This window comes from Dermacentor andersoni, chromosome 7, assembly GCF_023375885.2.
Source record: "Dermacentor andersoni chromosome 7, qqDerAnde1_hic_scaffold, whole genome shotgun sequence".
Lineage (NCBI taxonomy): Eukaryota > Metazoa > Arthropoda > Arachnida > Ixodida > Ixodidae > Dermacentor > Dermacentor andersoni.
In genome coordinates, this window is record NC_092820.1 from 44,785,428 (window position 1) to 44,801,118 (window position 15,691).

Consider the following 15,691-nt stretch of genomic DNA (forward strand, 5'->3'; position numbering starts at 1 on the left):
CATTCACGGCCCTAAAATGTAACAGTCACGCCCATCGTTGAGCAATCAATCAGCAGCCAACTTCAGTTGCGCCCCACGAAGCCACACTAGCTGGATTTTGCGCCCTCAGATCTGTATCCGGACGCCATTCTCAAGAGGCGCACTGCTTTGCCAAGCACTGCATTTGGGGTGCAGGCGGTCGTAAATATTGGGGACTTGGCTGTTCCAAGCATAGTGCAGTGACATGAGCGACCGGTGTAATTGCGTCATTAGGCCCACTACGTAGCGTGGCGTCTCATTACCCGAGTCAATAACGAAGAAACCCACGGTAATTAAATGTAAAATGGAAGCACGCAAATCGAACGCACATGTGATTCAATAGCGCGCTGCGTGGTGGAGCAGCGACATCCTAAGGATAGATGACGCGGGTCTTGTCCAAACATCTGTGCCATTGGTGAACGCCTGTGAAGATCTGTAGAGCGACGTGCAACGCGGTCGTACCCACTCTGCAGTTTCTTGATCGTGCAGCAAAACTTGCTTTGATGGACTTTGCTCAACTGTCTAAAGACTTTTCAGAGAATTAGTGACTTAATAATTGCTCCATACTGACGCTTATGCTAGCATGTCAAATAGCTTCTTTTCTTATTTTTTGTCTTTGAAGAACGAATAAAAATACAAATTTGAAATCACCACGCTGTCTTCTCAGAAGTTTCCTTCATTTTTCCTTTTTTTGTGTGTGTTGTCTGGAGAATATTTAGAGCACAATGTGTACCGCAGCAACCCGCGAGGTGTTTCTCTTTCCGTTTCAGAGATTATTTTTGTGGATTCTAAAATGCTCGAAATCCTTGAAAATGCTTGTGTGCGTTGTATATAGAAGAGCAGTGCCATCGCATAAAAATCTACCAAAGCTAGATGCACTTATACTGACTAAACTGGTCTTCGCGTTCCCAAACAATTATTCGTGTGGAAGAAAGCGTTGCGCTTAAGAGCTGATTTAAACGAACCCAATGTGGTAAAAGGAAATTGGGGAGGAGGGGGGAAGGGGGTTATAGACGTTGCAGTAATTAAACAGCCTTGGGGGAAACGAAATGAATAATGCCGTCAAAGCTAGCCATTGTTTAACCTGCGGATTTTATTTCATTCACAATTTCTTTTTTCGTCTGTCGCTGAATCTTGAAGGGCGGCTTAAGCTCCTTCTGGGTCGACAAAGTCAAGCCCAGTGCCAGGTCCACCTTGGCCAGGTCTGTTATCTTTCAATATTATTTTTTTCTGTCACGCAACGAAAGAGTAAAATAATATGTGGCTGGCTTCACTATCGGTGCTGAATGCAACTAACTCATGGAATTCCATTCGTATTTGCTTCGTGATATTTTATGTTATTTAGATGTTGCTCTCTCACACTAAAATATTACCTTGCCTCATATCTCATATTCAATTCGTTGTAATTAGTGCCCTTCCTCATTAAGCCCGCGAGGGGGGCCTGTGGAATCTTGCAAATAAAGAAAACTTAAGTAAGATCATGAAGAAAGTGGTAGGCAAAGTGAAATTTGAAATACACATCTAAGAAACAACTCAACATAACCGCAGCAGGCATGAACACTTACACGTAATATTGCTGTCAACAGCGAGTCATTGGGTTCTTTGTAAATAAAATGAAACACGGAAGAATCTTATTACTGCATTAATATTTTTCCAATTTCTCTAATTTTACGCATACTTCTTCTCTTAGCATCAAAGCTCGCGTACGACTAAGCCCTAAGACTAACAGGTAGCAAACACTTATGCCTACAATTCTGGCACACCAAAAAGCGATTCTCGAGATCTTGTCCTAGCGCTCACAGGCCGTTTTTAAAAGTGGCGCGAGTTATGGCGAGTGCACTTAAGAGGAAGCTTTAGCTCGGGTGCTCCTATCTAAATACATGTAAAAGGAGAATTCGTTTTTCTCGGCAACTACTGCACCAAATTCGCCGAAGTTTGTTGCATTTAAAAGAAAAACTCAAAATCTAGAGACTGTTGGTTTCGAATTTTTGAGTTAGATTGTAAACTTTTTATTAAAAATCGGCAAAAACCGAAAATTTTCAGAAAAACGACACTATCAAGTTTTCAACTCTGTAACTCAACAACTAAAAAGAATAATACAATTCTGTGAATTACATTTAATAGTACATCTAAAGCGGACAAAATTGATATGTTACACAGGAATATAAAAAAATTTAGTAATATGGAAATACAGCTTTTGCAGAACCCTTGTAAACAACGTAAGAAATTCACGTAAGATGTAAAATGACTCATCGAATTTGTCCGCTTTGAATGATCTAATGAATGCCGTTTACAGAACCGCGATATCTGTTCTTTATGCAGAGCTATGAATTTGTAAACTTCGTGCTTCTATTTTTTCAAATGGTCGAATATTTGAAAATTCTTTTAACAAAATTCAAACCCTAAATCGAAATTCCGCTTCCAACAGTCACCAGAACTTAACTTTCTCTCTCAAATGCAACAAACTTCATTAAAAGCGGTCCAAGTGTTATCTCCGAAAAAACGCTTTTGAGTTTTACAAGTATTTGAATAGGCCGCGTAGTTGGGCCTGAGCTAAAGCTTCCTCTTTAATCTGCACTCGGTCGTCCATGGGACCCACATTTTGCGCCCTCATACGAACCCCACATGGGCGCTGAAAAACTTTAGGTGGTGGCACCATCGCGTGGCGCCATGATCAACTCAAGCCTGGTCTTGCCTTATTCACCCATGAAAAGTGTTAAAGCGTGACGCGTTCGCGACACCATCTGTAAGTCAGCGTGCGTGCGAGGACGTAAATTCGAATGAAAACACTGCGATTTGATCTCGACTCCATTATGAAGTGCGTGCCGGTTTACACAGGATGTTTCACCTAACTTGGGCCAAAGTTTGAAAATATGTAAACGCTACGTAGCTGGACAGAACCAACTTAGCGTTATTTGCCGTCGCATAGAGATACTCAGATTACTTTTTTGCATTCCGCCTAATTAAATAGTTAGTCTTAATTAAATATTCAGCTTCTCAAATATTATACTTTGATGAAAAGTGTCAAAAAGAATTTTGTAGAGCGACATGAAAAACATCCGATACAGCTTCCTGGTGCTCAACACGTGCTGCATAAAAGTGTTTCTCCGAGCGTGAAAGACACCCACAAAGCGCACAGCGCTCGACCTGTCGTTTCTTACTCTCCTTCGTAAGTCTTTATTTTCCTTTTGGTGCAACAATATATTCATTAAAGCCCACAAATACATGCAAAATTCACCCGTGACTGGCCGCTCGAGGAATTTTGCGTGGGTTAGCGGGCTTCATTCTAGCTCAGAGACACACTGTTATGTAGCACGAAAGCTGCACGACCATGTAGCCGCTTCTTTATGTAGCACGACCACCAGAAAGCTGCATCGGGAGTTTTTCAATTTGGTCTATAATATTCGCTTTGACGCTCTTCATGTAATGATAATAATTGAGAAGTTAACTAATTAAGACTAATTGTTTGAATATGCGGAATGCAAAAAAAAGCAATCTGAGTATGTCCAAGCGATGGCAAATAAGACTAAATTGTTTCTGTCCAGCTACGTAGCATTTACATAATTTTAAACTTTGGCCCACTTCCGCCGCGGTTGCTTAGTGGCCATGGTGTCAGGCTGCTAAGCACGAGGTCGCGGGATCGAAACCCGGCGCAAGTGGCAGTATTTCGCTGGGTGCGAAATGCGAAAACAACCGTGTACTTAGATTTACTCGTACGTTAAAAAACCCCAGATGGTCACAATTCCCAGAGTCCACCACTACGGCGAGCCTCGTAATCAGATCGTGGCTTCGGCCCGTAATACCCCATAATTTCATATAAAGTTTCGCCCAAGTTAAGTGAAACACCCTGTATAGATTTGGTGGCATCAGGCTGCAAGGAAGACTGAGATGGGAGGAGTTAAGCGCTCTGTTTTACGTCCAACAAATGGGGACAACGTCACCAATGACAGATGTAACATTGTGCATTATTTAGCGATACGTCTCCGCACAAGCCGCACCTGGGGCTAACTTTGTTGCTGCCGAGCCCCCATGCGTAAAAGAGATGCAAGCCGAGGTTGCAGTGTCTGTTGTTCTCGCATTTCCACAAGATTCGACAAGTAATTGCACCACTTTAACTCCGTGGCCACATCAATGAGAACTTATTTAGGCCATCGGTGACGTCGCACCCATTTTTATTCACTACACCATACCTTCGTCGCGGTATTCCAAAGGAACGTCAGCTTTACATCTCTTGTCGTTTAGAGTAATCCTCGCGGTCAGTTTGCACTTTGGTTGACTCCTTTTCTTTCGCTTATCGCATCCAGCGATATCATACTTTTTTTCTCCTCATACGCCCATCACTAGGATGCTGCTTCAACTTTTGACAACTATCATGCAGTGGAAAATTATCTGGCCCAATGTTTCAGAAATAATCCTTTTAAATAGACCATTTTTCACTGGACCGCGATGCTGAGACTCCATCACTTTTGTTCATCAGCGTTACACAGTTGTTCCACTGTTGTTTTTTATGTAAATATTAAAGGTCTTTTGTTCCTTTTTGATCCATCCTCCTTGTACAATGTCGCGGACAACTTAGCTTGACCAGGCACGGTCGGCGCATTTCGAAGCTCAAGAAATGTACGTAATTATGTACTGAATAATAGCCATCCTATAAAATAACATTGAGCAGTTATCCGAGAAACTATACAATCTATGACAAAGTGGTCACAAAACGAACCCGCCAACCCGTTATTTAATACAGGTATTAGACATGCCTTCCACTGATGAATTCATAGTACATGTTCCCTCCACCAATAGCATAACTTGTGCGTTAGAGAATGCTACTTTTATCAGCCAAAACACTACTGTTCAGGAAGAATCTAAATATTATCAGGAGTTCTATGTTACGAGCAAATACCTGATAACAGTGTCCAAAGTGGGCGAAAGGTAAACAAGCTGCAGAAAAACCAAGCCCTAAATCTATACCGTGTAAATCAAAGTAAATTTGCTTATGCGTGACCCATGCTGGCACGGTAATGGCAGTGCAATTGTGCAGGACAATGTTACTGAATTCTCCCTACACCGTGCCTAAATAAAGCGATCCTGCGGCTGAGGGGGAAAAAGCTCAGAAAACGCGGACAGAACAAGTCCAGTCTTGAACTCGCTCCTTCGTCACCGTGTGCACTCTTATTTCAGACAGGAATGGCTTGTAGTCAACAAACCGAAATCGCCATTTCGCTGTTTTCATGCGGTACAGAACAACGCCTGCGTCGTCCCGGCCTCTCCTACGCCTTTGCGCGGTATTTCACTTGAGCCAAGTTTATTTGCGTTTGATTTATCGTGCACTCGAGAGGAGGTAGAAGCTGCAGCCAGATAATTTGATAACGAGCGAAATCTATAGTAGAAAAGCTGCGTGGCGTGACGTCATTGAGATGCGGTAGTTAAATTGCGGTAACTGAGATGCGGTAATAAACTTAGCTGAAAGTTTGCGCTTGGTGTGTCGTCTTCTCTCACGTCCGTGTCGTTCTTATGTCGCGCAATATCATTTAAGCGGTAACGCTGTCATTGACCAACGTGCTGAGCACAAGTTGGATCGCAACTACTGATGTGAATATTAGCGAAAGGCGAGACTAACAGACATGGCCAGCCTTTCAAATTTGCCTGCAAAATTTCGCTCGAAAGAAAGCAAACATGTTGTCAGGTATTCTTGCCTGCATTTTGCGGCTTCGTGCCACTTTCATTTATCCCTATACAGCGCACATGGTAATGAGCACAATGTCACAAGACTGCTAACAAAGCGCCCATCAGAACTTAGTAAACATAGATAACGTGCACCATTGAATTTGACGTGGCAAGGAAGGAATACGCACTGTACACAAACACGTATTTGAACGGTTTAACTTGTGCGTGCTTGTCTTCCAAGGAGCGAACGAACCACTTAACATTGTCATAATTCACAGACCACTGAAATGTGTCTGCATGCTACTTCTTCAGCGTATATCCCTACATGCTAATGAAATAGCCAGCTATGGTCTTTATTAAAAGAATATCGACCGTGTACGCTTCATTACAAAAACATGTTCCCAAAAATGAGTTCCTTCAGTTATTGAATGACCCTTTATTGACCATTTACATCACGATAAATTATAAGAAACCAGCTGAGATCATGGTTTCACTGCAGTTATAGCTACACGCCAGTGGTGGACACAATAATTGGATACACAATCAAACTGACACGCCAGTGTTTCGGGGGGCCGTATACCCCCTTGCACACAAGCGTTCTCACAGTGATCGGCTCTAACTCGCGCTTACTTACCAACACTCGCTCATATCGACTCGCTTTCATTCAGACATGACTACTAATATTCACACTCGCGTGCACTTGCACTCACCAGCACTTACTCGCGTCTATACCCCCCGTTCACGCAAGTTCACGGTCACTAACTTTCGTTGACATTCGCGTTGACCGCCACCCACTCTCGTTCCAACTCACGTCCACTGAGACTCATCGGCACTCGACTTCGTCTGTACCCACGTACAACCGCAACTCCCCCCCCCCCCCCCCTTTTGTCACTGATACTCTATTCAGCCTCTGTGAGATCACTATGCAGCGAGCACGAGCTTATTGTGCTCACGAGTGAGCATTCCGACCAATGCGCGACGTCACCCAACTCACCGCTGGGATTCGGCTTGGGACAGACGCAGTAGTAGGGCCGTTCGCCTGGGCCGAGCACCGTCCCGGCGACAGGAGTGCACTGGCAACCGAGCTTCTTCGCACGCTCGATCGGGTCGTCACGCAGCATCTCGGCTTTAGCTGCACTTTTCGAAGGCCCTGCAAAAAAAAATAATAATAAAGGAAGCAAAGGACAGAACCTTCTCACTGTGACGTGTGGCCTAACTCACACGACAGGCTCTCATTGACCGAGAGAGCCAAGTCGTGACAGCTCGAGCTATAGTTTAACGTGTATTCATTCTTCGAAAGTGCGAGAAATTTTGAGAAGAGAAAGGGACAAAAATGCTTAGTGTCTTAGAGAGGTCCCTGACCACGCCCGCTCATAGCAGTACAGTTAACTAAAAGTGATTCGTATTTGATATCGCTGCGCCAATTCATCAGTAGTCTAAGCAATTCGTGCCATGAAATGTCTGCAACAACGACGTCCCATCTGCATAAATAACTTACAAAATGCATAACATAGAAAAGTACTTGTATAACTCCTATAGAGACACAGCGAGAAAAGGAGTCATTGATCAACAACGTCACCCCCCCCCCCCCCCCCCAAGTGGCCCATTCAGTGAACACCGCTTGTCAATACACAAAACCTAAGTGAGCAGTGCCACGGTACGCATACAGCAACAAACAAGAAGATATCTTATTTTGCATTTCCTGTCTTGAACCGCTGTAGAACCCTAATATGCAGTGTGCTTCGCGTAACTTGAACCAATGATGCAAAAAAGAACTGGTTAGCCACAGTAGAATGAAACCAACGGCGTATGGTTTGGCGTCATGTGGGGCTCCTTGGGGTCTTTTCATATTCCGCTTAATTAGTTAATCAACTAAGATGAATTATGCAACATTCCTAATATTCACATTAGGGCGAAATGCGTCTTGTTGTGTTGTAGAGCGGATTTAGAATAGACCAGTCCAATCTTTTGTGGCAACGTATATACTGCGTGGTGTTTCTTTTTTTTGGTTGTTTAAAGAGCCCGCTAAATATTAATTAAAACCACATGAGTGCGCTCACTTACGATCGTATTGCAGTACTCACAACCGTGCTTCGTTCGAAAGAACCGTGCGCCCGGCGAAGTGAGTGGCCGCGGTTCTAGGCATCGGCTTCACAGTGCGACAGCATTTTTGTCCGTGGCACACGGAAAGGAAGCGCCGTCGTCCCTGATAAGCGACAGGTTCGACGCAACGTTGAGAGCGCTAGAATACAATAGCGCACGAGCGCAGTCACGTGGTTTTATTTCATATTTCGCGCGGTTTCTTTAAACGCCGAAAAACATCACCACGCAGCATGTACGTTGCCACAAAAAATTGGTATGGTCGTTTTGAACCCCTCTACAACGCACCGAAACGTATTTGGCCGTAAAGTGAATATTAAAGGCTTTTTATATTTGCTCTCATTTAATTACGTAATTAAGCTGAGTATAAAGGATGGATGGATGGATGGATGGATGGATGGATGGATGGATGGATGGATGGATGGATGGATGGATGGATGGATGGATGGATGGATGGATGGATGGATGGATGGATGTTATGAGCATCCCCTTTGGAACGGGGCGGTGGGTTGCGCCACCAAGCTCTTGCTATTATACTTCCTAATGTCCTACCTAGGTAAAAAAAGGAAAAAAACGAAAAAGAAACGCACGATAAATTCTCATAATTAGTTTAGAAGAACTTGTTGTTGGGCGAGTTCGTAGATATTAGCGAACATTGTTTAACTGCGCGAACAAACGGACCACAAACGGACCACCTTTGTGGTCCGTTTGTTCGCGCAGTTAAACAATGCTCGCCAATTCCCATAACCAGATTTTCTGACCCCCTATTGTTAACTTTCTTTTTGTACGTCTCCGTTTTTTTGTCGTTTCCCTACTTCCACCAATCTTCCAATCGCCTCTTACTTATCTCTGTTGCGGACATGTTTATTCTAAATGGATGGATGGATGTTATGAGCGTCCCCTTTGGAACGGGGCGGTGGGTAGCGCCACCAAGCTCTTGCTATTATACTGCCTAATGTCCTACCTAAGTTAAACAATAAAAAAAATAAAAAAATGAACACTATGAACTTCCACACCCAAATTTCCTCATCCTCTATATCTAACTGTGCTTTTGTACATCTCCGTTTTCTTGTCGTTTTCTTACTTTTCGTCCACCAATCCTCCAATCGCCTCTTACTAATGCCTATTGGGGAAATGTCTACTTTCCCACTGCTCCCGCTGAACCCAAGGGCTCAAGGATGCCAGTGGTGCCTAAATCTACCACTGGGTAGACGTCATCACATTCTAATAAAACATACTCCATAGTTTCCCTAGCTTTACCGCAGCAAGCACATGCTTCTTCTTCCTTCTTACATCTCGCTTTATAGGTGCGTGTTCTAAGGCATCCCGATCTCGCTTCGAAAAGTAATGCGCTTCCCTTTGAGTTATCATGAATTGTTTCTTTCCTGATTTCGTTTTTTCCTCTTAAGTAGTTACTCATGGCAGGTTTCCTTTCCATTGCCGCCACCCATGAGATTATTTCAGCCCCTCTAACTTTCCGCTTGACCGCCTTTGTTGCTGTGTTGCCCACCCTACAGGCCGCATACTTGCTGGTAAGCTTCCTAGTTTTTTTCCTCCTCTGTGAATCAATGTTTTTCCTGTACAGATACCTGAACACTCTCCCAGCCCATTTACTTTCTTCCATATTCCTCAGCCGTTCTTCATACTCAATTTTACTGCGAGCTTCCCTCACTTCAAAACTAGTCCAGCCCATATCACCCTGCACAGCTTCATTTGTAGTCTTCCCGTGAGCGCCCAATGCGAGGCGACCCATTGACCTTTGGTTTCCATCGAGTCCTGATTGTACCCCTGATTTAAAGCAAACAACCGCATTTCCAAAAGCAAGTCCTGGGACCATTACACCTTTCCACATACCTCGGAGGACCTCGTACCTATTATATCCCCATAGCGCTCTATGCTTCATTATGGCTGCATTTCTCTTCCCCTTCACTGTTATATTTTTCCTGTGTTTTCATATATATATTGCCTTCGTTTATCCATATACAAATGTGTTTATATTCTGTTACCCGATGTATTTCCTGGCCCTGTATCGCCACTGTCTGTTCACTGTTTTCATTGAATACCATAACACCTGATTTTCCAACACTAAATTTCAAGCCTAAATTGTTGCCGTCCTGTCCACAGATATTAGCCAGACATTGCAAATCACGTTGCTTGTTAGCTAGCAACACAATGTCATCCGCACAAAATAAACCTGGGAGCTGCTGCTCTACTACTGTACCCGCCTGTTTGTATGAAGCATTAAACCCGATATTACTTCCTTTTAGCGCCCTCTTCATCCTCACCATGTACATCATAAACAGCAGCGGGGATAAAGGGCACCCCTGCCTCACTCCCTTGTTGATATGAACTTTCTTCTCGCTTCTCATTCCTTCCCATTAAACGCAAACGGTATTTTCTAGGTAAATCTCTCTCAAAAGCTTTAGACAATCGTCACCTAAGCCTTCCCCTTTCAGAATAACCCACAAAATGCTGCGGTCTACGTTGTCATGGGCTCCTGTAATGTCTAAAAAGGCCACATATAACGGTCTCCTTTCTACTTTTGATATTTCAATAAACTGAGTAAGAACAAATAAGTTATCATCTAAACGCCTACCTGTTCTGAAGCCATTCTTAAGTTCTCCCAAAATGCCATTATTCTCCGCCCAAGCTTGAAGCTTTAATTTGATTGCCTGCATTGCTAGCCTGTAATTACCGATGTAATGGTCAACGGTATATATGAGTGAATTATATATTTCTCCCCCTTGCCTATATACTCTAAATACTCTACTCTAAATGGATGGATGGATGGATGGATGGATGGATGGATGGATGGATGGATGGATGGATGGATGGATGGATGGATGGATGGATGGATGGATGGATGGATGGATGGATGGATGGATGGATGGATGGATGGACGGATGGATGGATGGACGGATGGACGGACGGACGGACGGACGGACGGAAAGATGGATTGATGGATTGATGGATGGATGGATGGATGGATGGATGGATGGATGGATGGATGGATGGATGGATGGATGGATGGATGGGTGGACGGACTGATGGACGGACGGACGGACGGACGGATGGATGTTATGAGCGTCCCCTTCGGAACGGGGCAGTGGGTTGCGCCACCAATACTGCCTAATATCCTACCTAGGTTAAACAATGAAAAAAAAAACTATGAACTACCACGCCCAAATTTTCTGATCCATTATTGCGAACTGTGCTTTTGTACGTCTCCGTCTTTTGTTGTTTCCCTAATTTTCTTCCACCAATCCTGCAATCGCCTCTTACTAATGTCTATTGCGGACATGTTTGCTTTACCACTGCTCCTGTTGAACCCAAGGGCTTCAAGGAGGCCAGTAGTGCCTAAATCTACCGCTGGGTAGACGTCTTCACATTCTAATAAAACATGCTTCGTCGTTTCCCTAGTTTACCGCAGCAAGAACATGCTTCTTCTTCCTTCTTATATCTCGCTTTATAGGTGCGTGTTTTAAGGCATCCCGATCTCGCTTCTAAAAGTAATGAGCTTCCCTTTGAGTTATCATAAATGGTTTCTTTCCTGATTTCATTTTTTCCTCTTACGTAGTTACTCATGGCAGGTTTCTTTTCCATTGCCGCCAATCATGAGATTAATTCAGCCTCTCTGACTTTCCGCTTGACCGTCTTTGTTGCTGTGTTGCCCACCCTACAGGCCGCATCCTTGCTGGTAAGCTTCCTAGTTTTTTTCCTCCACTGTGAAGCAATGTTTTTCCTGTACAGATACCTGAACACTCTCCCAGCCCATTTTTTTTCTTCCATATTCCTCAGCCGTTCTTCATACTCAATTTTACTGCGAGCTTCCCTCACTTCAAAACTAGTCCAGCCTATATTACCCTGCACAGCTTCATTTGTAGTTTTCCCGTGAGCGCCTAATGCGAGGTGACCCAGTGACCTTTGGTTCCCGTAGGGTCCTGATTGTACCCCTGATTTAAGGCAAACAACCGCATTTCCAAAAGTAAGTCCTGGAAGCATTACACCTTTCCACATACCTTGGAGGACCTCGTACCTATTGTATCCCCATAGCGCTCTGTGCTTCATTATGGCTGCATTTCTCTTCCCCTTTACTGTTATGGTTTCTTCCTGTGTTTCCATATATCCATTGCCTTCATTTATCCATATACGAAGGTATTTATATTTATATTCTAAAATATGCTCTAAAGAGCGTCACCTGACGGCAAGCCATATGTCATTGGTTTTATTCAGCTGCGGTTAGAAACTTCTTTAAAATATTTGGTTACGGTTACGGGTAACATCCTGCATGTAAACAAACTCCTATGTAACTATAACACAATGTGTTTGCTCGAGAAAGGGAGATATTTTTCTGAATATTGAGTCGCACTTTTTCTGATCTGGAACTAGCGAAAGAGCTTTGATTCCATTAGCATTTGAGGCGCATGAGTGACTGCGCCCTTATCACGAAAGAAACCAGTGCAGGACATTATGCCTACAAATTTGGAAAGATCCATTGTTAGTACTCTATAGGGCAGCCATTTGCTTCGGTTACTGCTTGACAGTGACGAGGCATGGATTCCAGGGCACTGTCAACGACTGCATAGTGCATCATTGGTCATGCTGCGAGTAAATAAATTTGTGATCGCCGTTGTTCGCAATGTTCTGCTTCTTTCCAAAGGTGCTTGACATAGCTCAAATCTGTAGCGTGGCTTATTAGCTGCAGCATGTTGGCTTTCCTCTCCTTAATCCAAACCTTTACAATGTTGGATGTGTTCTTTGGGATCGTTGTGTTGCTCGGATATAAGGTGATAGCCAAAATTTATTTGTGCCCGCGAAAGTGCTCTCTTCTCAAGGACATTCTTGGCCACTTCCGCAGTCATAGCGTCATAGTTCAGCGAAGTGGGCCAAATCCGTGAGCTAAGAAGCAGCCTCGTACCATCGCAATTCCTGACGTGTGCTTTACAGCTGTTACCTTGTAACGAATATCGTATTTTGTCTCCTTTAGGGCGTCGCACGTAATAAATAACTGTGTCTTGGGGATAAGAGTAAATGGAGAATACTTTAGTAACTTGCGCTTCGCTGATGATATTGCCTTGCTTAGTAACTCAGGGGACCAACTGTAATGCATGCTCACTGACCTGGAGAGGCAGAGCAGAAGGGTGGGACTAAAAATTAATCTGCAGAAAACTAAAGTAATGTTTAACAGTCTCGGAAGGGAACAGCAGTTTACGATAGGTAGCGAGGCACTGGAAGTGGTAAGGGAATACATCTACTTAGGACAGGTAGTGACTGCTGATCCGGATCATGAGAGTGAAATAATCAGAAGAATAAGAATGGGCTGGGGTGCGTTTGGCAGGCATTCTGAGATCATGAACAGCAGGTTGCCATTATCCCTCAAGAGAAAAGTTTATAACAGCTGTGTCTTACCAGTACTCACGTACGGGGCAGAAACCTGGAGGCTTACGAAAAGGGTTCTACTTAAATTGAGGACGACGCAACGAGCTATGGAAAGAAGAATGATTGGTGTAACATTAAGGGATAAGAAAAGAGCAGATTGGGTGAGGGAACAAACGCGCGTTAATGACATCTTAGTTGAAATCAAGAAAAAGAAATGGGCATGGGCAGGACATGTAATGAGGAGGGAAGATAACCGATGGTCATTAAGGGTTTCGGACTGGATTCCGAGGGAAGGGAAGCGTAGCAGGGGGCGACAGAAAGTTAGGTGGGCAGATGAGATTAGGAAGTTTGGAGGGTCAACATGGCCACAAATACTACATGACCGGAGCAGTTGGAGAAGTATGGGAGAGGCCTTTGCCCTGCAGTGGGCGTAACCAGGCTGATGATGATGATGATGACGTAATAAATCCCATCAGTCTCGAAAAGAAGGAACTTTCGTTTTTCTAGCCGGATTATTATTCATTTTTCGCAATACTTAGATGTTCAGCTGACATGCTCTTTTGTCCACTTATACTCTGGAAGTCAGTACTTTGCTGGTCTGCGGGCATTCAATCCCCAAGATAGCAGCCGACGTTTCGTACCCCTTGCGGGCACGGAAGGGTCCAGTCCAAGAGCTTAATCATTAGCAATTCCCACAATTGTTAGTTTTGTGTACACACAGCTTGCTAGGACAATCTTCCTGTCGACTGCCAGAGACGTTGGCTTTGGTCGTCAAGAAGAATAATATGCAAAAAAAGACACTACTCTCGTATTGTTTCTTTTGACCAGTCACGAAATAGTAGATTACTGCAAGTTCTAGGTGCAATGAATTATTCTTAGAAAAACAAAAATACGTTGTTGTTTTTTTGTCCTACCACGAGCAACTGTAAGAAATTTATTCAGCTACAGCAATAACGATTGATAATGCCACAAGCGCTCGCTGACAATCAGTTGGAATTCATGCTTCGTCACTGTAAAACTGTAATCGATGCCGATGTCTTCCCAATAGGCTAATAGCTTTCTTTAATTTGTAGGTGTAGTATCCCACGCCAGCTCATTTTTTTATAAGAGCACAGTTCGTCATAAGTTTCAAACACTAATGTGCTCCGATTATTTCAATAATTTTACCTAAGAAACAGTACTTCGTAACATTGGGGAAATATCAAACTTTCTCAAACACAGAGCTTGTTTACACATACGTACTAGGGTTCTACCCCGATTTACAACCGATAATGCAAAATACGACACCTCTTTGTCGGCTACTGTATGTCGAACGGTGCAATGAAAAATTTGTTGTAGTTGTCATTGCACATTCGACAAAGCCGTTTTTACCCCTATAAGTCATGATTACACAATGTAATTTGTCAGTCAGACATGTAAGATACATTTCATTTCGTTTATGAAGGTGATAAGAGATTTACATTACAAATACTATGTCGATTATCTTTGGACAGACATGGACAGATATTTAATAGTTCCAGTGTTCGGTACGAGGCAATTTATTTATTTATTTATTTATTTATTTATTTATTTATTTATTTATTTATTTATTTATGTTACCCCTAAAGGCCCTCACGGGGAGGGTATTACATGGGTGGGATACAAATATTAATAACACTCTACATATTAGAAAAAGCAATACAATACATCAATACAAAGAGCAATGATAAAAAACAGCAATGAAAACGTAAAGCATAATACGAAAGGAAAGTATGAACAAAAGAACAATGAACAAAATATTATTACACATTTCCATCACAGCAAAGTAAATCTTGGAATTTTTTTGTGTCAATTTCTGTGGTGATGTGCGATTGTGAATTGTTCCACTGATTGATGGTGCGAAGAATGAATGAGTTGGCATGAGAGGATGAATGGCACTTTACGCGTTTACCTTTGAAAGAATGATCACCTCGTTGAAAGATGGCATGGGGTGACTGAAAGAAGTCGTCGTGAAGAAATGGATGGTGATAAAGCTGATGGAAAAGTGTTAAGCGAGCAAGTTACCGCGATACGATAGGTCTTCCAGTAGGGCACACTTTTTTAGTTCTGAGACGCTTATATTGTATGAGTAGTCTGAAAAAATAGAACGAACAGCACGGCTCTGCAAGGATTCGATGTTAGAAATACGCAGGCTTGATCGGGGCCGCAAATAGACGCATCATTTTCATTTTTAGGGCTTATTAGAGTAGCGTGAGCAAGCTCCTTTACGTGGATGGGAGCATGTTTGAGGTTACGTTTAAGAAGGCCAAGTGAGGCGTACCGGTGAGGCCGATATGCTGATGCCATGTTAAGTCACCCTGAAGGTGCACCTCAAAAAACTTATAAGTTGTTGTTAGTTCTACAATACTGCTATTAAGGATGTAAAGGGTTGGAATAATAGATGAACGACGAGGGAAACACATGTTTAGTTTCAGAAAAGTTAAGGGTCATTAACCAGGATGAGCACCATGTGCTTACTGCATTAAGGTCCGGTTGCAGGGATTGGCGGTCAGTG

The 15,691-nt window shown here is 43.2% G+C and overlaps 1 long non-coding RNA gene across 1 annotated transcript in view; it reads right to left on the reverse strand.

The window, feature by feature from the left end:
* The window catches only part of LOC129385878 (uncharacterized), a 47,361-nt gene that overhangs the window by 11,201 nt on the left and 20,469 nt on the right, over positions 1 to 15,691 (reverse strand). Inside the window, exon 3 of the long non-coding RNA XR_008613366.2 lies at positions 6,674 to 6,829. This is a non-coding gene — a long non-coding RNA (uncharacterized lncRNA). The remainder of the gene's footprint in view (positions 1 to 6,673; positions 6,830 to 15,691) is intronic.